Here is a 27,896-nt window from a genome sequence, read left to right on the forward strand (position 1 = left end):
TTTGCAAGAGCATGAAAGTATTGGAGTTACTTTCTCATTTAATGCTTTGTAGAATAGAGTGAACTCTTGAGGTCCTGAATATTTTCTGTTTAGATTGTCTATAACTTCTTGATTTAAACTTTATAGGTTATTTTTATCCAGGAATTTATCAATTTCATTGAGGTTCTCTAGTTGATTAGCTTATAATTCTTTATAATAGTTTCTTATGATCCTTTGAATTTCAATGTTGTCAGTTGAAGTGTATCAATTTTCATCTCATATGTTATTTCTCTGTGTTTTTCCTTTGTTAGTCTGACTAGAGGTTTATCTATTTATCTTTTTTTTTTTGACAGGCAGAGTGGACAGTGAGAGAGGTGAGAGAGAGAGAGACAAAGAGAAAGGTCTTTCTTTTTGCCGTTGGTTCACCCTCCAATGGCCGCCGCGGCCAGCGCACAGCGGCCGGCGCACTGCACTGATCCGATGGCAGGAGCCAGGTACTTATCCTGGTCTCCCATGGGGTGCAGGGCCCAAGGACTTGGGCCATCCTCCACTGCACTCCCGGGCCACAGCAGAGAGCTGGCCTGGAAGAGGGGCAACCGGGACAGAATCTGGCGCCCCGACCGGGACTAGAACCCTGTGTGCCGGCGCCACAAGGTGGAGGATTAGCCTAGTGAGCCGTGGCGCCGGCCTATCTATTTATCTTAAAAACGTTTTCCTTCTTGAACTTTTATATTTATTTTAGTTTCAATTTGATTTATTTCTACTCTGATCCTTACTATATATTGCTTCCTAGTGATTTTGGGTTTGGTTAGTTGTTGCTTTATAAGTATGTGAGATGCATCATTAGATCTTTAATTGGAAAAATTTCTCTTTTTCAATGTAAGCACTCAATACTATAGAATTCCCTCTTAATGATGCTTTTGCTCTGCCCCATAGGTGTTGATATGTTGTGTTTTCATTTCCATTTATTTAAAGTAAATTTTGATTTCCTTATTAATTTATTTAATGACCCATTGACTTTCAGAAGTATGTTGTTTAATTTCTAGGTAGATATGAGTGTTCTATTGTTCTTCTTGTTCATTTCTAGTGTAATTCCTTTATGATCTGATAAGACACATGGTATGAATTCAATCTTAGATTTACTGAAACTTGATTTGTGACCTAATGATCTATCCTGGAAAATGTTCCATGTGCTGATGAGAAGAATATATGTTCTGTAGTTGTAGTGTGAAATGTCCTATAAATTTCTGTTCATCCATTTGCTCAATAGAATGTTTCAACTCCAATATACATTTATTAAATTTCTGTCTGGATAATCTTTTTGTCCATTTATGAGATTGGGGTGTTGAAGTCACCCAATATTATTGTATTGGAGTCTACTTCTCCTATTAGGTCTAATAGTATTTTCTGTATATATCTGGGTGCTCTTGTATTGGGTGCATATATATTATGATACTTATGTCTTCTTGCTGAATTGAACCTTTCATCAAAACATAATGTCCTTCTTTATCTCTTTTTTGCAAGGTGATAAGTTTTTATTGGGGATAAAGCATCCTTCAGAATGAAAGGGACAGAGAGAGTGTTCACTCAGACTGAGGGAGGGAAGGTTACATGGTTGAATGGAGAGAATACACCTAGGAAGGCCAGGTGGGCTGCTCAGCAGAGAGGCAGAAGGGTGAATGCCTCTTTATTTCTTTTTATGCCTTTTAGTTTAATATCTGTTTTATCTGATATGAGGATGGATATTCTGGCTAGTATTTTGGTTTCCATTGGCCTGGTATTTTTTTTTAGCCCTTCAGTTCTTTCATTCTGTGGATATATTTGTTTCTGAAGTGAGTTTGTTACAGACAGAACATAGTGGGGATTTTTTTAATCTATTTGACCAACCAAAGTCTTTTAGTTGGAGAATATATTCTACTTAAATTCAAGGTTAGTATTGACAGATAAGAACTAAGATATGCCATTTTGTTGACTAGATACTGCTTATATATACTCTGTTAGTGAATTTGGTATTATTGTGTGTTTTCATACTGTTTACTTTTTAAAAAAATTTTATTTATTTGAAAGGTAGAGTTACAGACAGTGAGAGAGACAGAGAGAAAGGTCTTCCTTTTCCGTTGGTTCATCCCCTAATGGCTGCTGCAGCTGGTGCACCTTGCTGATCCGAAGCCAGGAGCCAGGTGCTTTTCCTGGTCTCCTATGCGGGTGCAGGGCCCAAGCACCTGGGCCATCCTCCACTGCTTTTATGGGCCACAGCAGAGAGCTGGACTGGAAGAGGAGCAACCGGGACAGAACTGGCACCCAACCAGGTCTAGAACCTGGAGTGCCGGTGCCGCAGGTGGAGGATTAGCCTTGTGAGCCACGGCACTGGCCCCAAATAAATAATCTTTAAAAAAAGAAAATATAATATTGCTTTTTTCCAATATGACAACATTCTATGTGTACAATAGTTACCTAATTTAACAATATTTTTGTTCAACAATGCATTTCCATCCCCTTTAATGAGCAATAATTACTTCAATTTTTCCTATATCAGACACATCCAGGGGACAAATGCAGGGCAACTGACTGGATTTTCTCTTTGATGTATAAGTCATTTAGTCTTGCTCATTCCCATTAACAGTTCATGATGTGCTGGAGACAAAGGACAGCTCTCCCAAAGCCAAACTCATTCTCTACTTTTTGTCTGAATTCTCTTGGGTTGCCTTTGACTATTTCAGTCAATTTCTTGAATAATCTTGAAACAGGAAGACAAACCTTTATAGGTTCAAGTTAAATATGCTTGACTGGAAGACAATGTGTATATGCAATATATGCATCACACATTGCACTGCTACAAGAGTGGGTCTGCCAGGAAGATGCAGACATCTTCACATGATGTTCCTTCCAGTGTTTCTTGTGGCAACAATCAATCAACAAATAAATAGGAAAAAGCTGGAGGTCAAAATTCAAATCTCCACCAGAAAAACAAACAAACAAACAGATAGGTCGTTGTTGGTGCACCCAAAGAGATTAGTCTCCAAACTGGATTCTAAAGTCTAGTGTCAATAAGATAAGTGATCTCTTAAAATCATCACAAACAGGGCCGGCGCCATGGCTCAATAGGCTAATCCTCTGCCTGTGGCACCGGCACACTGGGTTCTAGTCCCAGTCAGGGTGCCGGATTCTGTCCTGGTTGCCCCTCTTCCAGTCCAGCTCTCTGCTGTGGCCTGTGAGTGCAGTGGAGGATGGCCCAAGTGCTTGGGCCCTGCACCGGCATGGGAGATCAGGAGCAGCACCTTGCTCCTGGCTTTGGATCAGTGAGGTGCGCTGGCCCCAGTGCGCCAGCCGCAGTGGCCATTGGAGGGTGAACCAACGGTAAAGGAAGACGTTTCTCTCTCTGTCTTTCTCTCTCATTGTCCACTTTGCCTGTCCAAAAAAAAAAAATCATCACAAACAGAAAAAAGATAGGGAGATTACTGATGCCATAAACAAGAGTGTCAAATTGTTAAGTCAACAACAGGAGTCACTGTGTACTTACTTCTCATGTGGGATCTGTCCTTAATGTGTTGTCCCATGTGAAGTAATGCTATAACTAGTACTGAAACAGTATTTTACACTTTGTGTTTCTGTGTGGGTGCAAACTGATGAAATCTTTACTTAATATATACTAAATTGATCTGTGTATAAAGGTAATTGAAAATGAATCTTGATGTGAATGGAATGGGAGAGGGAGTGGGAGATGGGAGGGGTGCGAGTGGGAGGGAAGTTATGGGGGGGAAGCCATTGTAATCCATAAATCATACTTTGGAAATTTATATTTATTAAATAAAAGTTAAAAAAATAAAAAAATTCCACCAACAGTCTCATTTTATGCTTCTTATTTATTTATTTGAAAACATAAAAATAGAATTCAATTAAAATCAGAATTAAAATATATACATCATATATTCATTTATTATTCACTATAGATATTTTGAAATGTCTGAGGTGAAAGAAATTCAAAGGAAAGTTTATTTTGGTGCAAGAAAATTTGAAATTCATGAATGTGAGGCATCCTTAAAAACTCATTGACATGTGTATTGCAAAAAATCTGTATATGGATTCAAGTGTTTTTGAACCAAAATAATCTCTTAATTCATTTTACAGGAATTTTTGAAGTGCCATTGTACATATTGTTTTGAAATATTTACACATTGTAGAATGCTTAAAGAAGTGAACTAACATACACATTATCATGTATATTTTTAAAGGTTATAGTTCCTTAAATCTATTTTCTCAAAAATTTTGTAAAATACAATACATTGTTAGTAACTAGAGTAACCATGTTTCATCTTTTTCTTCATCTTCCAGCTCAGTCCTCTTTTATCCTTTGATTATACACCTGCATTTTTCTTCTCTTTATTAAAATATCTAAATTTGTTGTTCACTTCATCAGCTTACATGTTCTTTTCTTAGCTTCCTCATTGAAAGTTACTCCCCATTGTTATGTTTTAAGATCATGTATTATCCATTAGTGAGGACTTTCAACTATTCTGGCTAAAGCAATGGGACATTATTTTATTTTTTATTCAGAGTACTTCAAAAACTTAAACTATTTTTACAAAAATATATAATTCATGCCATCTTCTCTTCAAATGTGCTCTATAAGGGCATAATTTTGCCATTCACACCACTCCAGAATGTCATGAGAATTAACAGAAAAATCAGATATATGAATCTCTTGTGTCATTAGCATCGACACAAGTTGGCAATTAACAGGCAGCCCTGTAAAGAAAAAACACCTGACAATCAGAGCAGTTCCATTTGATATGAAATGTTGATATGGAACCTCACACTTCAGATGTTGTCAGTAGTTTATGTGGAAATGTCTAACTTAGGATATCTGGGAAATTGTATCTGCTTCTCTGAAAGAAATAAAGATATGATATATTTTAAGGGTCCATAGTCCTTTTGCAGACTTGGAAAGGGTAGTTGATGGGCTGTGATTACCTGGGAACACAAGTGTAAAGAATGGGTCTCTAATGGTTGAAGCACTAATCTACCAATCAGTACATATGGGTTTCAGAACTGGAGACACATGTAACCTGTGATGGATGCAGGTACATGGAATCAGGGATTCTGGGAGATGGACACGACTTGCACATACAGGTGTTGGAAACACAAGAAGGAATACTGAGGATGGAGTGCTCAGAGATAATTTATAGTCAAATGATTATATTAGAATAAAACACTCAAAATCAATCATTACAACTTCCTTGTTAAGAAATATAAAGAAATTCAAAAAATATTGAAGAAAAACAAGAAAAAAGATAACAGCAGACATCTATGAAGTGCTATAAAATGTACCACAAATAAACAAAGGCACGATGACTTTTTTTTATGAAAAATGTTAACAAAGTTAATAAACCATTAGGAAAAATAACTAAGAAACCAATGTGGAAAGTAACAAAAATAACCAGTTTAGGAATTAAAACAGAATCATTCCTTTGTAGATTATAATTTTGACCAAGGCGCTAGGAGAAAGGTATGAAATTCTTAGAAGTAAATTTGACCACAGAAATCAAAATCCACCCTATATTGAAAATCAAATTTGCAAAACACAAGTATAACATAAAGTAGGAAAACTATATAAATCAAGTAAGTTAAATCATATTTTGAAAACTCCAAACAACCAATCAAGAAAAAAATCACGAATCAAAATTTCAGGCCCAGAATTACAGAATACTCCAAAATTTTAGAGAAGAAAAAACAAATCTACACGTCAAAGACCCACCCAAAGTGCAAATAAGCAGAGCTTTTTTCTTAGTTTCTTTTGGAACACCTGCATTGCAGTGAGGATGATGCAAGCAGACTACGATTTGAAATAAAAAATAAGGTTTTGGACCAGGACTTGAAATAAACATTAAGTTTCATTAAAAGCATCCCGTTCATAAACAGAGCTACACATATCCACATCAAAATATTAATATAATAAATGAAATAACATATCAATAACAAGCAGGACTTAATAAAATACACAATAGTAAAGATTCTCAGACAAGCCATGCAAGTAGGTAAAAAACACAAGAAGAAAATCACATGGTTATTTAGATTACATGTTGGAAAGCTTTAATGAAGTTCAGCATCTAGTAAAAAAGAAAACTGCCTGCAGAACAACAAAAAAGTCAGTGACTTTGTTACTCTGATCAAGAGTGCAATGAACATACAGAAAACACCACAAGTAATACAGCATCATTGAAGCTTTTTCTCCCTGGGAGTAAACTTAGACCACGATTCCTGTACTCTCTTGAGCTTTCTACTTCAAGGGCAGTAAAGAAATAAAACAACAAAAAGAAATTATATGGTGTAAAGATCAATTTATAAGTTGTAAAATGTAAAATATTGTAAAAATGTAAAATATTGGATGAGGTTTATATACAGAGATAATCCAGAAAAAGCTAAAAATGAGATTAAAAAGCTAAATTAAAAGCTAAATGAGATTACTGGAAAGATTGTGTGTGTGTGTGTATGTGTGTGCGTGTATTCTAAGTGCCAGGAAGAAGCAAATAGAAAATAATATTAAAGAACAATAGGCAAACTAGAAATAAACGTGCAAGTAAAATTGGAAAGAAAGGGTTAAATTATGTTATATCTTTAAACACTCTTTAAATCAATATTAAAAAATAACATAGAAGATTCATTAGACAAAAAGTGTCACATATATGATAAAAAACAAAGGCTCTTAAGCCAATAAACAGCCATTCAATTGTAGCTGACCTGCATGATGTTCAACCTCCAAGCAGAAGCCACTCAGGAGGATGCAAGAGGGCGTCCAGTGGCTGGCAGGACCAGAGAAGAGAAGAGAAAATTCCTCCCACCCCCATTGCAGGGAGGTGGAGCCCAGGAGGTCCTAGTGTCAGAAATGAATCCCAAACTCCCTCTTGTTTTCCCATCCAGAAAGACCGGAAATTATGCATCAGCGCTATGGAGGATCCTGATTGGCTGCGTCCTTTATGTCGTGATGCGTCCCCTGGTATGCAAGCTGTCCAACCAAATCACGCGGGATGTTGACGCCATAGTAGTCCTCCCGTTCCACTGAGGAGAGAGGCCCCAGGACCGGGCTCCAGCATTCCCTGGAGGTACCTGGCATCCGCTGCTCCGTCTGTTCTCTGCCCCTCTTCCGTCGCAGGACACCAACCCCTGAGACCCGGGACGTGGTGATGTGTGGGGCCAAGCCTGAGGGGCCGGGAAGGGGAGTTGCTGGACGTTGCCAGAAAAGGCTGGCAGGACGCGAGCTTCCCAGAGGTCGGCTCTGGGGTCTGTGGGCCCCATCTGTTGCTGGCACGACCCTCCCCTCAGTGTGGGGCCAGTGTCAGGGCTGGTCTGCAGGAGGGGGGCTGGACTGGCACCCGGGACTCCAGGCGTCCTGTCCCGTTCCTGCTCACAGCACGACCCTCCCCTCAGTGTGGGGCCAGTGTGGGGGCTGTCTGCAGTGTGGGGCTGGACTGGCACCCAGGACTCCAGGCGTCCTGTCCCATTCCTGCTCACAGCAATCACAAGGGCATAGACCAGGTAAGTTAACCAAAGCAGCTTTATTTCAATCAGGGTTTTAGTCTAGGTTTTAGGGGGTCACGAGGGCGTTATATTTTGGTACTTCGACGTCATCTTAGCGTTTACATGTTCACAAGACATAATGTGATCTGTCTCTGTACTTTAAAATTGGAAATTATAGATAGTCACATTTACAAATGTTTTAAAACTTTCTGTTCCACGACAGTCTTTCCAACCACAAAGATATAACTCTAGATTCCTAAGTTAATTTTAATTTTAATTTTGATGTAGGGTGATTTTTTCAAGGTTATTGGAGTATAATTGACAAAATTTGTATATATTCAGGGCCTGCAATGTGATGTTTTGATTTGTGAGGGGACTTTTTTAAAAGTTTATGGAAAATTCCCTTTATCTTTTAATCTAGTTTTTCACAAGTCTTTTGGAGTTCCCTTGTACATGTACGTTATGAAATGATTAGGACAATCAAACTAACATGTCCATCACTTTACATAGTTTTTTTTTTTTTTTTTGACAGGCAGAGTGGACAGTGACAGAGAGACAGAGAGAAAGGTCTTCCTTTTTCTGTTGTTTCACCCCACAAAGGCCACTGCGGCCGGCGCACCACGCAGATCCGAAGCCAGGAGCCAAGTGTTTCTCCTGGTCTCCCATGTCGGTGCAGGGCCCAAGCACCTGGGCCATCCTCCACTGCTTTCCCGGGCCACAGCAGAGAGCTGGACTGGAAGAGGGGCAACCGGGACAGAATCCGGCGCCCCGACTGGGACTAGAACCCAGGGTGCCGGCGCCGCAGGCGGAGTATTAGCCTATTGAGCCACAGCACCGGCCTACTTTCCATAGTTTTTAAAAGAATAATATCTTAACAAGTTTTGAGTAGTGTATTCATTTCACTTCTGTGCTGTGTGTTAGGTCTCAAGGAGTTAATTTATCTCCTAATGATAAATGGGTGTCGTTCAACTAACATCTTACCATTTCCTTCACTCTCAGCCCCTGGAAACCACATTATTATGGTCTGTGCTTAAGTTTGATTTTATTAGGTTCCACAAATAAGGGAGATTGTGTGATATTTATATTTCTGTGTCATACCTCAATCAACTTAATATCCACATTCATACTTTTGAATCCAGGTTATGACAAAATGTCAGGATTTCCTTTTTAAGGTTGAATGTGATTCTAGTGTGTGTGTGTTTGTGTGTGTGTGTGTGTGTGTGTGTGGCATTTTCTCTATTCATCCTTTGATAGACAATGTATTTATATATCTAGTTCTTGTGAATAGTGCTCACATGAACATGGGTGTGCAGATGTGTCTTTCAGATAGTAATTTTATTTCTTTAGGTACACATCCAATAGTGCACTGCTTTATCATTTATTAATTCATTTTTAATTTTGATTGAGGCAATTCTGTAGTGTTTTCCATAGTAAGTATACCAGGTTGCATTTCTGAAAATAATTTATCTGTTCCCTTTCTCCATTTCTGTTTCAGTACTTGTAGTTTTTATTTTTTGATAATAGCCTTTTTTACATATGTAAGATCATAACCATTGTGTTCTTGATTGGCAATGCTGAAAGCCCATTTTCAAACACTTATTGGCTGCTTGTGGAAAGATGATCAGATCCTTTGTCCATTTTTTATTACAATATTTCCCTTTGAGTTGTGTAAGTTCTTTGTATTATTCTTTAATCATACTATGATCTACCAATATTTTCTCCTATTCCTTGTTTTCACTTTTCAGCTTTACCTTTAGGATGCATAATTTTTTATGTTTTTTTGCAGTCTTACTTTATTTTTGCTTTTTGTCACCTGTGCTTTTGGTGTTATTCCTAAATCGTTGTTGAGATCTGTCACAATCAGAGTTGTAGGCATTTGTGAAGTGAACCAGTGGGTGGGAGTGTTCTCTCCCCCTCTCTGTTTCTCTATGTGTCTTTTTTTCCTTAAAACTAATCAATTGGGCCGGTGCCGTGGCTCACTAGGCTAATTCTCTGCCTTGCGGTGCCGGCACCCTGGGTTCTAGTCCCAGTCGGGGCTCTGGATTCTGTCCCGGTTGCCCCTCTTCCAGGCCAGCTATCTGCTGTGGCCCGGGAGTGCAGTGGAGGATGGCCCAAGTACTTGGGCCCTGCACCCAATGGGAGACCAGGATAAGTACCTGGCTCCTGCCATCACAGCGCGGTGAGCCGGCCGCAGTGCACCGGCTGCGGTGACCATTGGAGGGTGAACCTTTCTCTCTGTCTCTGTCTCTCACTGCCCACTCTGCCTGTCAAAAAACAAACAAACAAACAAAAAAACCTAATTAATTAATTTAAAAAAACTACCTGGAGAGCTCTTCTCTTTTTGGATAAGTTAGATGATAGATGAGTTGGATGAAAGGAGTGAGTTCCTAGTGTTACATAGCATGGTTGTGTGACTATAGACCATAGTAATCTATTCCTCTTTCAAAGGAAAGGTGCTCAAAGGCCATGATCATGAAATGTAATGTCAGAGAAGGGAAAATGTTGTTTACCCTGATTTGTTCAGGACACATTGTATGCATCAATTAAAATCTCACACTGTAGCCCATATATATATATATATAAATATAATTATTGTTGTCGCTCCCCCTCTTCGTGGAGGAACGACACTAAACCCTGCATAGGTTTCCTATCCGAGTCACGGCACCATTATGTCGCTCCCCATCTTCGTGGAGGAACGACACAGGACCCTGCGCTGTTCTTTCGTCTGCTCGGCCCTCCCCGGGTTTGCTGCTGGTTCTTCCTGGGTTGGCTACTGTCCCTTCCACCTCCGTGGAAGGGCGGTTCCCCCTGGCCACTTTCCCCACTTCCGCAGGGGAGCGGCACACCGCCGGCCGGCTCTCTCGGGGGCTGCACAGGTGTTCCCCTTAGATGTTCCCCTTAGATGTTCCTGGTGCATGCCATCTCTCTCCTCCTATATAGTCCTCCTCCGCCAATCCTAACTCGGCTGCCCACACGCCGAGTACGCTGCTCTCCTCCAATCAGGAGCAGGTTCAGCTCCTGGAGGTCATCACTCAGGTTGGCAAGAGGCAGCTGCGTAGAAGCTGTTTTCTCCTCTCCCAGCGCCATATTGTGGGAGAGCAGATGCATAGAATAAGTCTTAATTCCAGTAACTCAGTCCAGTCCGGGTTGCTCCCCACAATTGTCAATAAAAAATAAACTCAAAACATCATCTTTCTTGGTGTATATGGTTAAAGGGTGTTAAATTAGTATTACAACTAATAATATTATGATCTTTGGAAGGAGTTTATTAAGACAAACATAATCTGGAAATAACTGAATTGGCATTTTCTCATTCTAAGTAGAGTGATTAGGAGGAAATACTTTATCTTAAATTGATGATTAATGCATCTTTTAAATTGTTTCATGTAACAAAAATGAAGCAGTTCTTTAAGTATATATTCAATTAATTTGAATTAGGGCAGTATCAAACAAGAAATATGGAATTAAATCACATGTCAAAGTATGAAACAAGACCCCTATCTTACACCATATACAAAAATCCACTCAACATGGATTAAAGATCTAAATCTATGCCACAACACCATCAAATTAATGGAGAGCATAGGGGAAACCCTTCAAGATATTTGGGCTATTTAGATCCTTTGACATTCTATATGAATTTTCTGTATAGTTTTTAAATTTTTTTTTCTAAAAATAACTATTAGGATATTATAAAGAATGATTTGAATCTAAGGATCACTATGATCATATTGATTTCTTATATATATTTTATAATCTGTGAACACAGGATATATTTACATTTATTTGTGTGACATAGTTTTCAACATTTAGGTATCTTATTTCCTTGGTTAAGTTTATTCCTAAGTATTTTATTCCCTTTTATGATTTTGAAATTGAATTATTATCTTTTTTCCTTTTGATTTATTTGCTTGTTTTTAAATTTTTATTTATATAAGGGGAAAAAATTTAATGCATTTCATATATTCAGATTTTGGAGCATAGTGATACTTCCTACCCTAACCTCTCTCCTGCCCAGGCTTGCAGCTTCCTCCCTCCTTCATTATTATTTTACTTTTAATTTTTCAAGAACATCCTTTCAGTTTATGTTATAATCACAAGCTTAACCCTCCACAAAGTAAAGGATTCAACAAATAGTAGAAGAAAATTCACTGTTCCTGAAAAGAATAGAAAGAGCCATCAACAGGGGCCAGCATCGTGGCGCAGTAGATTAATCCTCAGCCTGCGATGCTGGCATCATATATGGGCACTGGTTCTAGTTCCAGCTGCTCCTCTTCCAATCCAGCTCTCTTCTATGGCCTGGGAAAGCAGTAGAAGATAACCCAAGTCCTTGGGCCCCTGCACGCACGTGGGAGACCAGGAAGAAGCTCCTGGCTCCTGGCTTTGGATCGGCGCAATTCCAGCCATTGCAGCCATTGCAGCCATTGCAGCCATTTGGGGAGTGAACCAATGGAAGGAAGACCTTTCTCTCTGTGTCTCTCTCTCACTGTCTGTAACTCTACCTCTCAAATAAATAAATAAAATCTTAAAAAGGAGCTATAAACAATAATCTCAAAATGTCTATTTTACTCCTATCCATAACATTTTTGGACTCTATATATTAGTAACCATATATCACTGAAATCAGGATGTTTGTATTTTTTGAGACTGGCTTATTTCACTGAGCATAATGATTTCCAGTTTCATCCATTTTATAGCGAAAGCATAATTTCTTTATTCAGTTATCAGTTGATTGACATCTGGGTTGATTCCATATCTTAGTTATTATGAACCGAGCTGCAGTAAACATGGGGACACAGATAAGTCAATTATGCGGATTTCACTTCTTTTGCATACATTCCCAGGAGTGGGATGGCTAGGTCATATTGTAGATCTGTTCTCAGATTGTACTGGAATCTCTACATTGTCTCTAGTAATGGTTGTACTAGTTTATATTGCCAGCAAATGTGTATTAGGGAACTTTTCTCCTCACATTCTCACTAGCATTTATTGTTTGTGTGTGTGTGCACGTGAGTATGCCATTCTAACTGGGGTGAAGTGAAACCAGATTGTGGTTTTTATTTGCATTTCCTTAATGGGTACTGATCCCAAGCAATTTGTCATGTTTCTGTTGTCCATTTGAATATTATTTGAAAATGATTGTTCATATTCTTTGCCCATATCTAAACTGGATTGTTTCTATCATTCCTATTGAGTTTCTTAAGCTCTTTATAAATTCTGGTTAATAATCCTTTATTAGTTGTATAGTTTGCAAATAATTTTTTGCATTTTGTCAGTTGCTTCTTCACTTTGTTGAGTGATTCCTTTAGCGTGCAGAAGCATCTTAGCTGATGTAATTCCATTTTTTCTCTTTTTGTTTTTATTTTTATTACCTGTATTTTTAGTGTCTTTTCCAAGATCAAAGATCTAAGATATTTTTCCTAGATCTAAGAAGAATGCCATTGGTGCTTAGAATTTAATGTATAAATTACTTTTAGTAATACGGACATTTTGATTATATTAATCCTTCCAATCCGCAAGTGTGGAAGATGTTTCCATTTTTATGTGTTGTCTTGTATTTCTTTCTTTAATGTTTTGTAATTTTCCTGAAGAGAGCTTTCACATCCTTGGTTAAATTTACTCTGAGGTACTTAGATTTTCTGTAGCTACCGTGAATGGTACTGATCTTAGAAATTCTTTCTCAGCCATGTAATTTTTGTAAACAAAGGCTATTTATTTGTGTGTTGATTTTATATTCTGCTAACACTTTTATGAGTTCCAGTAGTCCCTTAGTGGAATCTTTTGGTTTCCCTATATATTGGATCATGTCATCTCAAACAGGGAAAATTTGACATTCTCCTTTCCAATTTCTATCCCTTTGATTTCTATTTCTTCTCTAATGGCTCTAAAACTTACAGAAATATATTGAATAGCAATAGTGAGAATAGATGTTCTTGTCTGCTTCCAGAGTTTAGTGGAAATGCTTCCCACTTTTCTTTCATTCAGTATGTGGGTTTGCTTTGATTGTGCTAAAGAATAAAAGTTTTTTTTTTTAATCATGAGATGAGGTTATATTTTATCAAATGATTTCTCTGCATCTATTGAGATAAAAATATGGCTTTTATTCTTCTATTTCTTAATGTGATGTGTTATATTTATTGATTTACATATGTTGAACCATTCCTTTATACCATAGATAAATACCACTTGGTCCAGATTAACAATCTTTTTGAAATATTGTTGGATTTGATTCCCTCATATTTTGTTGATTATTTTTGTATCTATGTTCATCTGGTATAATGGTTTGAAATTCTTTGTTGTGTGTTTTTCTGGCTTTTGAATTAATGTTATGTTGGCCTCATGGAAGGAGTTTGAGAGGATTTCCTCCCTTTCAATTGTTTGAAATACATTGAGATCAATCGGAGTTAGTTCTTCTGTAAGTTTGGTAGAAATCAGTGGTGAAACCATCCCGTCCTGGGCTTTTTCTATGTTGGAAGGATCTTTATTTATTATTCATTCTCTTTCTTGGTTATTGTGTTGTTTAGATTTTCAGTGTGTTCATGCCTCAATTTTGGTAGATTGTACTTGTCTAGAAACCTACCTATTTCTTCTAGATTTTTGAATTTGCTGGCATGTAGTTTTTGTCATAATTCCTGATGATTTTTTATTTCTTTGGTGTCTGTTGTAACATTTCCTTTTTTAAAAAATTATTTTATTTATTTGAAAAACAGAGTTACAGAGGTAGAGACAGAGAGAGAGAGAGAGAGAGAGAGAGAGAGAGAGAGAGAGAGAGGTCTTCCATCCACTGGTTCACTCCCCAGATGGCCACAATGGCCAGAGCTGTGCCAATCCAAAGCCAGGAGCCATGCCAATCTGAAGCCAGGTGCAAGGAGCTTCTTAGGGGTCTCAATGTGGGTGCACGGTCCCAAGGACTTAGACCATCTTCTACTGCTTTTCCAGGCCATAGCAGAGAGCTGGAAGTGAAGAGGAGCAGCCGGGACTTGAATCAGCGCCTATATGGGATGCCAGTGCTGCAGGCCAGGGCTTTAACCTGCTGCACCACATCGCCGGCCCCAGCGTTTTCTTTTTATTTCTGATGTATTAATACGTGTCATTTCCCCTATCTTTTTAGATTAATTGGGCCCATGGTGTATCATTAAAAAAAATCTTGCTCTTCAGTTCACTTTTCTTTTCTTTCTTTTTCATCTCAATTTTATTCCTTCCTTAATTTTTAAGTATTTCTTTCCTCATAGTAATTTGGAATTTGGTTTATTCTAGTTTTTCATGTCTCTGAATATGTTATTAGATCATTTGTTTGATCCCTTTCCAATTACTTTAGGTAGGCACTAATTGCTAAAAACTTACCTCTTAGTACTGCTTTTGCTGTATATCATACATTTTTATATGTATGTTGTCATTTTCATTTCTTTCCTTTTTGATTTCTTTTTTTCATTTTCAATTCTCTTTATATACAGAAGATCAATTTAGCATATATTAAGTAAGTATTTCAACAGTTTGCACCCACATAGAAACACAAAGTTAAAAATACTGTTTGAGTACTAGTTATAGCATTAAATCACAATGTACAGCACATTAAGGACAGAGATCCTACATGATGAGTAAGTACACAGTGACTCCTGTTGTTGACTTAACAAATTGACACTCTTGTTTATGGTATTGATTTCTTCTATGATCCACTGTTCATTCAGGAGAAGGTTGTTCAGACACCATATGTTTGCGTGCTTCTTAGAGTTTCTTTTTCTTTTTTTTTTCTTATGTTATTAATTTCCAGGTTCATTCCATTGTGGTCAGGAAGAAGACTTAGTATGATTTTTTTAACACTGAGCCTTGCTTTATGGCCTAGCATGTGGTCTATCCTAGAGGAAGCAGCCACCATCCACTGCTTTCCCAGGCACATCATTATGGACTGATGATAAGAATGTGTATTCTGCAACTGTGGGATGAAATGTTCTGGAGATATCAATTGAGTCATTTGGCCCCTAGTGTATATTAAATTTGTTCTTTGTTGATTTTTTGTCTAGTCGTTGTGTATATTGATGAAATTGGGATGTTTCAGTCCCCCATTATTATTGTATTGGAATCTATATCTCTGTTTAGATCCATTAATATTTGTTTTAAATAATCAGGCACTCTGGCATTGGGTGCAAATACATTTACTGTACTCACATCTTTCTGTTGGATTGATCCCTTGATTATTACATAATGCCCTTCTTTGTCTCTTTTAACAGTTTTTACTTTAAAGTCTGTTTTGTATGATATTACCATGGCTAATACTGCTCAGTTTAACTTCTTGTTGTTATAGAATATATTTTTCCATCCTTTAACTTTCAAAGTCTGTGTGTATCTTTGTTGCAGAGATGTGTTTATTGTAGGCAGTAAAAAGATGGGTTTTGTATTTTAATCCATTTAGCTAGTCTATATCTTTTAATTGGAGAATTTAGGCCACTTACATTCAAGCTTATTATTTATAAGTAATGACTTGGCTCTGCAGTTTTTCCATGAATATTCCTATTGTTTGCTTTTGATTTCTTTGTACTTTGACTAGGAGACTAAGCTTTTATGGTTTCATAATGATTGTCTTTCTCTGTTTCTATGTGTAAGCACATCCTTAGGCATCATGTTGACAAATGGTGACAAAGTCTTTCAATTTCTTTTTTATTTTTTGGAAGGTCTTCATTTTTCACTGCATTTGTAAATGGGAGCTTTGCAGGGTACTTTATTCTGGCTTGCCAATATATTTTTTTTAATACTGGACTGTGTCTTCCCATTCTCCCTTAGTCTATAAGGTTTCTGATGTGAAATCAACTGGGAGTCTAATTGCAGATCCTCTGAAGGTAATCAGGCATGTCTCTCTTGCACATTTTAAAATCTTTTCTTTATGTTTTACTATTGATAATTTGACTATAATGTGTCATGGTGAAGATCTTTTCTGGACATGTCTATTAGGAGTTCTATGTGCTTCCCGTACTTGGGTGTCCCTTTCTTTCTTCAAATTAGAGAAGTATTTTTTTTAAAAAAGATTCATTCATTTATTTGAAAGTCAGAGCTACAGAGAGGCAGAGGCAAAGGCACAGAAAGAGAGATCTTCCTTCCACTGATTCACTCTCCCAGTAGCCACAATGGTGGGAGCTGAGCTGATCTGATACCAGGAAGCTCCTCCAAGTCTCCCACATGGGTTCAACGGCCCAAAGACTTGAGCCATCTTTTGCTGCTTTCTCAGGCATATCAACAGGGAGCTGGATTGGAAATGGAGCATCTGGAACTCAAACTGGCATCCTTATGGGATGCCAGCACTGCAGGTGGCAGCTTTACCCATTGCACCACTGTGCCAGCCCCAGGGAAGTTTTTTTTTAAAGATTTTATTTATGAGATAAAGCTACAGAATGAAAGAGAGATGGAGAGAAAGGTCTTCCATCCACTAGTTTCTCCCCAAATGACCACAATGGCTGGAGTTGAGCTGATCCGAAGCCAAGAGCCAGCAACTTTTCTGGGTCTCCCATGCGGTGCAGATGCCCAAACACTTGGGTCATCCTCTAATGTTTTTCCAGGCTATATCAGAGAGCTGGCTCATAAGAAGAGCCACTTGGACAGGAACCACAAGCGGAGGCTTAGCCTACTATGCCATAGCGCCAGCCCCTTAGAGAAATTTCCTGCTATTATTTCACTGAGCAGGCTTTCTTATACATTCTCTCTTTCCATACTTTAAGAAACTCCTAGAACATGTTTGTCAGATCTTTTCATGTTATCTCAAACACTATTTTCAGTTTTTCTCATTTTTTTAAAATTTTTTTGTCTGACTGAGATATTTCCTAAGATTTGTCTTCTAGATCAGATATTCTTTCTTCTGTCTTACCAAGTCTATGTTAAGGCTTTCCACTGTATTTTTATTTTGTATACTGAATTCTTCATTTCTCATATTTCAGTTTGATTTTTCAATGTCTATCACAGGCATGTTTTTCATCTATGTTGTGTGTGAATTTCTTTAAATCATGAATTTACTTCTCATTGTTTTTGAGTAAGCTTATGATCATTCTTTTGAATTTCTTTTCAGGCGTTTAATTAATTTCCTCATCTTCACATCCTAATATTGAAGTGCTGTGGGTTTTTTGTTTGTTTGTTTGTTTTGCTGGGAGTCATATTGTCTTTCTTGTTCATGTCTCTTATTTTCCTATGTTTATTCCTAGGTTTTGTGGAACTGCTTGTTGGTTTCTCCTCAGTGAACTATGCTTCTGTGGTTTGGTGGAGTGTCTGCTTCTTCAGTGCATATTCAGATGTGTGTGTTGGGTGGGGCCTCAGGGTAAGGGGTCAGTGTAAGGATGGTGCAGGAGTCCAGGGTGACACCCTTGTTGGATGTGGTAGAGCTCTATCATCAGTATGGAGAGGATATCATGCTGGCTGCTGTGATCACTTATTTGCCTCCTCTCTGCCCAGGTGGTAAATGCCCTGGATGAGCCCATAGCGGCTACACACCCTACACACACATTCACATGAAAAGCAGGAAAGATCTTTAGCTCCTCAGAGTGAGCATAGACTCCTCTATAATCATCCACCCAAGGCACCATGGAACTCTTGGGCTATGAGGACAGAATCCATGATTTTCCAGAAGCCCAGCTACCTACACTCCATGCCCTATCATGCAGTCACAGAATTCTGCAGTCACAGAGAATACGGCATCCACTCTCAGCCCTGAAAGGCTGCTCCATCCATGAAGTGAGCCAAGGCACTCCCAGAGCTAGTTGTCAGTGTTCTACTGTGGCAGTTTCAGTACAGGCACCAGTGATAAGGGAGCACCTCATAGGCCTAAGTAGATACCACACCCCTGCCAACCTTCTCAGCCAGATTCAGTCAGTAGGGACTGCAAGTTTATCCACCACATTAAATCCCCTAGTCACAAGCATGCAAACTGCAGTAGCCTGTACATGCCTTGTGAAGGTGGTACTTCCTCCCTGCTATTCACCAGGAGCCTTTGTGAGTTGTATTGGAAGTAGACGATGTGCTCCTGTTTCACAGGGTTAGGTGGACACCCTATCCCCAACTAACACTCCAGGCTGGACTCAAAGTCTGAGTGATCCACAAGATACTCTCTCAGGTGGTATTGCCAGTGATGTGGGATGCCATAGTCTCCTCTCATTTCTCTTTAAGAAGATGACATCTCATGATGTTGATTCCGATACTAGTACGAGTTGAACAGAGGACCACTGTCTGACTTTTTGTTGCCAAATATTGTGCTTTGCAGGAGTAGGAGAGGGGAAGCAAGCAAGGCAGCTTCCCTGTCCCAAGCCCAGGACTTCCTCAGACCCCAGCCAGCTCCCCTGGCTGAAGTAAAAGTGGGTGACCATGGAATTCCTTCTTAGCTAAAGCTGCAAGCCTCAGAGTGTGCAGCAATTTCTCACTACCTTGTTATGGTATAATGGCAGCTCCCAGCTAGCAGCTGGCTGTGCTACAAGGCTAGCTGCAGCAGTGTCTCTTTCTTCTTTCCTCTTGTCCCATGGAGTCTTCATTGTTTTATTTATTTCATCACTGAAAATTCTTAGCAGTCAGGCCCCTGGAAATGTAGTTCTTCTTTTGTTTTCTTCGTATTCCAGTTCAGATGAAACTAGTGCGCTCACACCCTATTCAGCCATCTTGGCTGTACTCCTGACAGGAAGTGGTCTGCAAGTCAACAGCAAAGAGGCTTGAGAACTGAGAGCTATCACCAGGAAGATCCTGCCAAGATCACCTGGTAAACACAGCTGATGGGGTCCTGGGTGCATACTGGATGGACTTAAGCTTGTTCCTTTGTGTGTTGCAATGCATGTTCAGGGCCTCACAAATAGTACATGACAGAGGGTTTCACTTGAATGTTTACACTATGATCCAAGAAGCCAGTGTTGCAGTTCTCCTGATTACTAAGTTCGTTCACTCCAGTTACACAATTTAAGACCAGGGAAATTAACCATGTTGGGCTTGGAGAGCCAGTAGACTCTTTGAAAACTGACCTTGGACTAGGACACCATTTTCTTTTGGGGCCGCCTACACATTTACTCTGATAGAGGGCTACGATGCTGCTTTATACTTAGGATGTATAGGTCAGAAGTATTTGGACATCTATCTCAACTAACTATGTAACTTCCCACATAAATGCTGTGACAGTTCATTTTACTTAGAGACTGGAAGATTTGCTCTATATATACTTGCTGTGATATTACACAATTCTGAGAATTGCTCTTTCATTAAATCAGTGAGTTTTATCTTTGAAAATTGGCTTATGTTTAGAAACAACAGAAATATGACTGTTGGAACACCTGCCTTCACTTGTTGCATTCATCCAATATTTGTTCTTCTGATTGTATTGATTGATCTTTTATCTGAAAAATCCATGTTCTAAGGATGTATTCTTTAATAACCATTAATAGGGCTCTCTTTTTCAAGCTCACTTGGCTGCTAATTGTGTCTTTTTTGTTAAAGATTTATTTATTTGAGAGGTGGAATTATAGAGCAGGGGGGGCTGGAGCTGGGCCTATCCAAAGCCAGGAGCCAGGAGCTTCCTTGGGGTCTCCACATGGGTACAGAGGCTCAAGCACTTGGGCCAGCTTCTGCTGCCTCCCCAGGCACACCAGCAGGGAGCTGAATTGGAAGCTATGCATCTGGGCATGAACTGGAATACATATGGGGTGCCAGCACTGCAGGCAGAGACCTAACCTACCATGCCATAGCATCAGCCCCACTACTTGTGTCCTACAGAAGGTGAATACAGCTTGCCTCTATACTTAAGAGCTGCCACATGGTTCCTATTATTTGGAAGCAACATTGAAATTGCTACCTCAGTTCTCATTCTATGACATTTCTTACCATCAGGACTGACTTATAGAGGAAATCCACCTCTGTTGTTCTCAGCAATGACGGTGCCTTTTTTACCAACACATTTTGTTGCTATTGTAAATGGAATGTCTTATAGATCTCTTATAGAATATACTCAGTTTGGAGAGAGGAGACTAGAGGGAACGACCCCCGGGGGGGGGAACTTCACCAGGCTAGCTGGAAGAGAGAGAGAGGAAAAAAAAAAGGTGACTGGTACGGACACGGGTTTCTCTCTCTCCGCTCACCTCTCAAGGGCGAGCAAGACAAAGAGCAGGCGCCATCTTGGACACACGTCATAAGCAGAGCGACCTCAGGTCTGCACCGGCCCTGAGCCTAGCAGAAAAACCTGACTCTGGGCGGGGCGAATTAACAGGAGATTAGGACCTAGTAAATTTGTGGTGCTACTGAACTGAGACTGTGAAAAAAGAGACGGTGGGGGAGAGAACTCACGGAATTCACGTGAGCACTCTCCAGAGACGCTACAATTCCATAACTTTGGCAACCCAGTGGGAGACTGAAGGAGAATTTGAGCCCACTCTGAGGGCCGAACAGATTCCCTGTGTGGTCCTTGGGAAAGAGCTTCCAATCTCTGGCTCCTGTGGGTATATCATTTGCCTGCTAACTACCTCCAACTTCGTTCAGCTGTGCAGAATTACTTCCCTTTTGAATCAAAAAGAGAGAGAGAGAGAGAGAGAGAGAGAGGTTTACCATGCCTAACCTGGGAGTGTCACCTTTGGCACACCAAACAGAGCTCTCAGGCCACACCCATCTCAAGCCCTAAGGCTCCATCAAAAACAGATAGCCCACTTAATCTAGAGTCATAGTATAACAAGAAAAAGCACCACAGTGAAGAAACCAAATATCTCCAATATGCCAAATAACAAACGCAAAAACCGAGGTAATAAAGAAGTCACCATGACGCCCTCAAATGAAAAAGACACCCCAATTCAAGATTATGAAGATGATGACATAGAAGAAATGCAAGAAGCAGATCTCAAAAAATTGATAAGAACATTAAGAAGTTCTCAAAAACAAATTCTTGAACTACAGAAATCCTTAATGGACAAGATAGAAAATCTCTCTCGTGAAAATGAAATATTAAGGAGGAATCAAAATGAAATGAACCAACTAGTACAACAGGAAACTGGGATAGTGACTGAAGTGAAGAATTCAATAGATCAAATGAAAAACACAATAGAGAGCCTTACAAACAGAATGGGTGAAGCAGAAGAAGAATATCGGACTTAGAAGACAGAGAACAGGAAAGGATACAGTCGGACCAAAGAAAAGAAGAGGAAATTAGAAATCTAAAACACATTGTCGGGAATCTTCAGGATACTATTAAAAAACCCAACATTCGGGTTCTAGGAGTTCCTGAAGGCATGGAGAGGGAGAAAGGATTAGAAGGCCTTTTTAGTGAGATATTAGCAGAAAATTTCCCAGGTTTGGAGAAGGACAGAGAAATCCTAGTACAGGAAGCTCACAGAGCCCCTAATAAACACGACCAAAAGAGATCCTCACCACGACACGTTGTAATTAAACTCTCCACAGTGAAACATAAAGAAAAGATCCTAAAATGTCCAAGAGAGAAACGTCAGATTACTCTCAGAGGATCTCCAATCAGACTCACAGCTGACTTCTCATCAGAAACTCTACAAGCTAGGAGGGAATGGCGAGATATAGCGCAGGTACTAAGAGAGAACAACTGCCAGCCGAGAATATTATATCCTGCAAAGCTATCATTTGTGAATGAAGGTGAAATAAAGACTTTTCATAACAAACAGAAATTGAAAGAATTTGTTGCCACTCGTCCAGCCCTGCAAAAGTTGCTTAAAGATGTGTTACACACAGAAACAAAGAAACACGGTCATCAATATGAAAGAAGGTAAAGGAAGGAAACCAAGGAAGGAAAGCTCACAGCAAAAGATCACAGGGAATTCAAAGCATATATTAGAACTTATCTTTGGCAAATGGCAGGGCAAAGTTACCACTTATCATTAGTCACATTGAACATGAATGGCCTGAACTGTCCAGTTAAAAGACACCGATTGGCTGATTGGGTTAAGGAACAAAACCCATCTATTTGCTGCTTACAAGAAACACATCTTTCCAACAAAGATCCATACAGACTGAAAGTGAAAGGCTGGAAAAAGATATACCACGCCAACAGAAATGAAAAAAGAGCGGGCGTAGCCATCTTAATATCAGACACCATAAACTTTACCACAAAAACCGTTAAGAGAGACAAAGAGGGACACTACATAATGATTAAGGGATCAATTCAACAGGAAGATATAACAATTATCAATTTATATGCACCTAACTACAGGGCACCGGTTTATCTAAAAGATTTGTTAATGGACTTAAAGGGAGAGTTAGACCCCAATACAATAGTACTGGGGGACTTCAATACTCCACTCTCAGAAACAGATCAATAGGACAGAAGATCAACAAGGATACAGTAGATTTAAACGACACTATAGCCCAAATGGATCTAACAGATATATACAGAACTTTCAATCCTACAGCTAAAGATTTTACATTCTTCTCAGCAGTACATGGAACTTTCTCTAGGATTGACCACATACTAGGCCATAAAGCAAGTCTCAGCAAATTCAAAAGAATTAGAATCATACCATGCAGCTTCGCAGACCATAAAGGAATGAAGTTGGAAATTAGCAACTCAGGAATCCCTAGAGCATACGCAAACACATGGAGATTGAACAACATGCTCCTGAATGAACAATGGGTCATAGAAGAAATCAAAAGAGAAATCAAAAACTTTCTGGAAGTAAATGAGGATAACAGCACAACATACCAAAACTTATGGGACACAGCAAAAGCAGTGTTAAGAGGGAAGTTTATATCAATAGGTGCCTACATCAAGAAATTGGAAAGGCACCAAATAGATGAGCTTTCAAATCACCTCAAGGATCTAGAAAACCTACAGCAAACCAGACCCAAATCTAGTAGGAGAAGAGAAATAATTAAAATCAGAGAAGAAATCAACAGGATTGAATCAAGAAAAACATTACAAAAAATCAGCCAAACGAGGAGCTGGTTTTTTGAAAAAATAAACAAAATTGACACCCCATTGGCCCAACTAACTAAAAAAAGAAGAGAAAAGACCCAAATCAATAAAATCAGAGATGAACAAGGAAACGTAACAACAGACACCACAGAAATAAAAAGAATCATCAGAAATTACTACAAGGACTTGTATGCCAGCAAACAGGGAAACCTATCAGAAATGGATAGATTCCTGGACACATGCAACCTACCTAAATTGAACCAGGAAGACATCGAAAACCTAAACAGACCCATAACTGAGACAGAAATTGAAACAGTAATAAAGGCCCTCCCAACAAAGAAAAGCCCAGGACCAGATGGATTCACTGCTGAATTCTACCAGACATTTAAAGGAGAGCTAACTCCAATTCTTCTCAAACTATTCAGAACAATCGAAGAAGAGGGAATCCTCCCAAATTCTTTCTATGAAGCCAGCATCACCTTAATTCCTAAGCTGGAAAAAGATGCAGCACTGAAAGAGAATTACAGACCAATATCCCTGATGAACATAGATGCAAAAATCCTCAATAAAATTCTCGCCAATAGAATGCAACAACACATCAGAAAGATCATCCACCCAGACCAAGTGGGATTTATCCCTAGTATGCAGGGATGGTTTAATGTGCGCAAGACAATCAATGTGATACACCACATTAACAGACTGCAGAAGAAAAACCATATGATTATCTCAATAGATGCCGAGAAAGCATTTGATAAAATACAACACCCGTTCATGATGAAAACTCTAAGCAAACTGGGTTTGGAAGGGACATTCCTCAATACAATCAAAGCAATCTATGAAAAGCCCACAGCCAACATCCTATTGAATGGGGAAAAGTTGGAAGCATTTCCACTGAGATCTGGTACCAGACAGGGATGTCCACTCTCATCACTGCTATTCAATATAGTTCTGGAGGTTCTAGCCAGAGCTATTAGGCAAGAAAAAGAAATTAAAGGGATACAAATTGGGAAGGAAGAACTCAAACTATCCCTCTTTGCAGATGACATGATTCTTTATTTAGGGGACCCAAAGAACTCTACTAAGAGACTATTGGAACTCATAGAAGAGTTTGGCAAAGTAGCAGGGTATAAAATCAATGCACAAAAATCAACAGCCTTTGTATACACAGACAATGCCATGGCTGAGGAAGAACTTCTAAGATCAATCCCATTCACAATAGCTACAAAAACAATCAAATACCTTGGAATAAACTTAACCAAGGACGTTCAAGATCTCTACGATGAAAATTACAAAACCTTAAAGAAAGAAATAGAAGAGGATACCAAAAAATGGAAAAATCTTCCATGCTCATGGATTGGAAGAATCAATATCATCAAAATGTCCATTCTCCCAAAAGCAATTTATAAATTCAATGCAATACCAATCAAGATACCGAAGACCTTCTTCTCAGATCTGGAAAAAATGGTGCTGAAATTTATATGGAGGCACAAGAGACCTCGAATAGCTAAAGCAATCTTGTACAACAAAAACAAAGCCGGAGGCATCACAATACCAGATTTCAGGACATACTACAGGGCAGTTGTAATCAAAACAGCATGGTACTGGTACAGAAACAGATGGATAGACCAATGGAACAGAATTGAAACACCAGAAATCAACCCAAACATCTACAGCCAACTTATATTTGATCAAGGATCTAAAACTAATTCCTGGAGCAAGGACAGTCTATTCAATAAATGGTGCTGGGAAAATTGGATTTCCACGTGCAGAATCATGAAGCAAGACCCCTACCTTACACCTTACACAAAAATCCACTCAATATGGATTAAAGACCTAAATCTACGTCCTAACACCATCAAGTTACTAGAGAACATTGGAGAAACCCTTCAAGATATTGGCACAGGCAAAGAGTTTCTGGAAAAGACCCGGGAGGCACAGGCAGTCAAAGCCAAAATCAACTATTGGGATTGCATCAAATTGAGAAGTTTCTGTACTGCAAAAGAAACAGTCAGGAGAGTGAAGAGACAACCGACAGAATGGGAATAAATATTTGCAAACTATGCAACAGATAAAGGGTTAATAACCAGAATCTACAAAGAGATCAAGAAACTCCACAAAAACAAAACCAACAACCCACTTAAGAGATGGGCCAAGGACTTCAATAGACATTTTTCAAAAGAGGAAATCCAAATGGCCAACAGGCACATGAAAAAATGTTCAAGGTCATTAGCAATCAGGGAAATGCAAATCAAAACCACAATGAGGTTTCACCTCACCCCGGTTAGAGTGGCTCACATTCAGAAATCTACCAACAACAGATGCTGGTGAGGATGTGGGGAAAAAGGGACACTAACCCACTGTTGGTGGGAATGCAAACTGGTCAAGCCACTATGGAAGTCAGTCTGGAGATTCCTCAGAAACCTGAAGATAACCCTACTGTTCGACCCAGCCATCCCACTCCTTGGAATTTACCCAAAGGAATTTAAATTGGCAAAAAAAAAGCGGTCTGCAGCCTAATGTTTATTGCAGCTCAATTCACAATAGCTAAGACCTGGAACCAACCTAAATGCCCATCAACGGTAGACTGGATAAAGAAATTATGGGATATGTACTCTTTAGAATACTATACCGCAGTAAGAAACAACGAAATCCAGTCATTTGCAACAAAATGGAAGAATCTGGAACACATCATGCTGAGTGAAGTAAGCCAGTCCCAAAGGGACAAATACCATATGTTCTCCCTGATCGGTGACAACTGACTGAACACCAAAAAGGAAACCTCCTGAAGTGAAATCGACACTATGGGAAACGGTGACTTGATCAGCATAGATCTGACTGTTAATTTACAACTTAATACATTATCCCTCTTAGTAGTTTTTTTGTGTGTTCTACTTAATATGACTGGTTTAATTCTGTAATTAATACACAGTTATTCTTAAGTGTTGAAAATTAACTGAAATGTGATCCCTGTTAAACATAAGAGTGGGAATAAGAGAGGGAAGAGATGTATAATTTGGGACATGCTCAAGCTGACTTGCCCCAAATGGTAGAGTTAAAAACATACCAGGGGATTCCAATTCAATCCCATCAGGGTGGCATGTACCAATGCCATCTCACTATTCCAAGTTGTCGCTCCCCCTCTTCATGGAGGAGCGACACAAGACCCTGCGCTGTTCTTTCGTCTGCTCGGCCCTCCCCGGGTTTGCTGCTGGTTCTTCCCGGGTTGGCTACTGTCCCTTCCACCTCCGTGGAAGGGCAGTTCCCCCTGGCCACATTCCCCACTTCCGCAGGGGAGTGGCACACTGCCGGCCGGCTCTCTCGGGGGCTGCACAGGTGTTCCCCTTAGATGTTCCCCTTAGATGTTCCCCTTAGATGTTCCTGGTGCATGCCGTCTCTCTCCTCCTTTATAGTCCTCCTCCGCCAATCTGTGCTCGGCTGCCCACACGCCGAGTACGCTGCTCTCCTCCAATCAGGAGCAGGTCCTACAGTTTATTGGCTGAACTGGAGGCAGCTGTGCAGAAAATGTTTTCTTCTCTCCCAGCGCCATATTGTGGGAGAGCAGATGCATAGAATAAGTCTTAATTCCAGTAACTTAGACTAAGTCCGGGTTGCTCCCCACAGATCCCCCTTTCTTTTTATTTTTTGGCGTTGATACGCGCCTGTCTTCGGTGTCCCGCGGCACACACTCTGCTCTGCTTGCTAGAGTTGCCACAGGTTCTTACAAGTCCTATCAATCAGGCAAACCGAATCCGGGTCCTCTCTTCGCCATGTTGTGAGGAGGTTTTTAGGCGCTGATACGTGCCTGTGTTCGGTGCCCTGCAGCGCATGCTCTGCTCGAGCTGCCTGCTGGTGCTTACCGCCTTAATCAGGCAGACCGAATCCAAGCCTTCTAATTGCCATGTTGAGGGGAGGCCTTTCTATTTCTCTATTTCTCTATCTCCGGGCATTCCTATTTCTCCCATTTTACTTCTATCTTCCAGCATTCCTATTTCTCTCATTTTACTTCTAAACTTCTGTTTCTCTTATCCCTGCAGCCTCCCGGCGCCCGCCCCGAGGCTGCCTCTCGGCGGCTTTCCGGCTCTGAGCCGCTTCAGCCCGCGCCTCTCTCATCTGTGCGGCTCGGCTTTGCGTGCACACTCCACGGTCTCGCACTTAGCCCAGCGTTCCCTATCTACTTGTGCCCCGCACGCTCTGTCTGCGCGTGGCAGCCTCCGCGAGTCACACAGCGTAGCTTATGTCTCCGCCATTAGCATTCAATCCAAGTTCCCCGGGCTAGCCTGGCGAATTCAACCCAGCTCACGTCTCCGCCCCACGATTTGGCTTCCCGTCCTTTGCTCCCCGGGCTAATCAGACGGATCCCAATCTGGCTTACGCTTCTGCTTCTGGTTTCAACTTTTCGCCCCTCTTCCCGGGCTAACTTGAGAATCCCAAAGTGGCTTTCATCTCCGCCTCGGCCTGCCCCCCACGGCTTCAATTTCCCTAACATTTTTCTCTACCCGGTATGTTTCCCCAAGCTTTCTTCCAACAATAT

General features: G+C 39.9%; 1 pseudogene; it reads left to right on the plus strand.

Annotated features, from left to right (window-relative positions):
* The first annotated feature begins 7,160 nt into the window (after positions 1-7,160).
* LOC127484103 (nuclear valosin-containing protein-like pseudogene) overlaps positions 7,161-27,896 on the plus strand; it is an 87,009-nt pseudogene continuing 66,273 nt past the window's right edge.

Source organism: Oryctolagus cuniculus, chromosome 15 (assembly GCF_051225735.1).
Source record: "Oryctolagus cuniculus isolate XC-2025 breed Fujian yellow rabbit chromosome 15, ASM5122573v1, whole genome shotgun sequence".
Lineage (NCBI taxonomy): Eukaryota > Metazoa > Chordata > Mammalia > Lagomorpha > Leporidae > Oryctolagus > Oryctolagus cuniculus.